This window comes from Alligator sinensis, unplaced genomic scaffold, assembly GCF_000455745.1.
Source record: "Alligator sinensis unplaced genomic scaffold, ASM45574v1 scaffold490_1, whole genome shotgun sequence".
NCBI lineage: Eukaryota > Metazoa > Chordata > Crocodylia > Alligatoridae > Alligator > Alligator sinensis.
This window is the reverse complement of record NW_005842438.1, coordinates 210,942-211,629: the sequence shown is the minus strand read 5'-3', so window position 1 is coordinate 211,629 and position 688 is coordinate 210,942.

The following is a 688-nucleotide window of genomic DNA, read 5'->3' as shown; positions in this document are numbered from 1 at the left end:
CCTGCTGCAACTCACACAAGAAAAATGTCTGCACCACAGCAAAACAATGCAGTTGAGAAGCTTAAATGATATTTAAATTGGAAGAAAGTCTTGCAAGGCTATAGCTTCATTATCTTATTATAACCCTCAAATTATGTCAATATTTATGATTCTATTTCTGACCATCAATCTGCTTCAGTGCCTAATACCCATAAGAGGTGGCCATAGAATTGTTTTATCCTCATTGATTCATGATAAAAGAGAAGTACCATAACTCACCAGAGATGTAAGTTGCATAATTCTTTGCAGTCTTAGAAACAATGAAGGACTTGCCATGCCCTAGAATATAATTATTATGTCAATGAAAACTGTCAGAAGTACTGCAATATGAGAAGCCAAGTTCTTGTTGATTACACCTGGGCCAGCCAGCTAGCTATTTTGTTGTTGCTCCTGTTGTTTTGGATGGTTCTGGTTTCAAGAACAGAATATATTACCTCATAGAAGATCAATATTTAATACACTAAAACCATTTTAATTCTTCTATTTTTATTTTAACAATGAACAGTGTTTGTATTCACTAAGTTTCAATATTATGCTCATTGTAAAGTTTAATAGTCTTGTTTACCAAAGCAGTGATAACTATCTGTAAATGAAAAAAATGGACTGTGGCCTGTTTATTTTTCTTTTACATCTTAGAATATGTAACAAC